This window comes from Pieris brassicae, chromosome 2 (assembly GCF_905147105.1).
Source record: "Pieris brassicae chromosome 2, ilPieBrab1.1, whole genome shotgun sequence".
Lineage (NCBI taxonomy): Eukaryota > Metazoa > Arthropoda > Insecta > Lepidoptera > Pieridae > Pieris > Pieris brassicae.
In genome coordinates this window covers 16,933,119-16,933,462 of record NC_059666.1, presented here as the reverse complement: position 1 = coordinate 16,933,462, position 344 = coordinate 16,933,119, and positions in this window count along the sequence as shown.

Below are 344 nucleotides of genomic sequence, written 5' to 3'. Positions count from 1 at the left end.
TTAACCAGTAACTTAACAACGTTAAGTATTTTAAAGTAAAAATTGTATTCGTAAATAAAACAATTATATTTATTACACAGTGATATTTTTATCTCAGTCGCTTCGAGAAAAATGATGACTAATTAAAATAAACAATTTTCTTTATCTATTAAATACATTTTCTCAAGTTATATTTCACAAATTGCTAATATTATATGATAAACTATTATTGTTACTCTAGTCATAAGATTATTGTAGTTATACATAACGAAATAATATTATTAAATTTCAATGGTTTTTAGATATAGCTTGCAATATAAATGAAGGCAATTATTATAAGAAAGGTATATAATGTTGAAATGGCA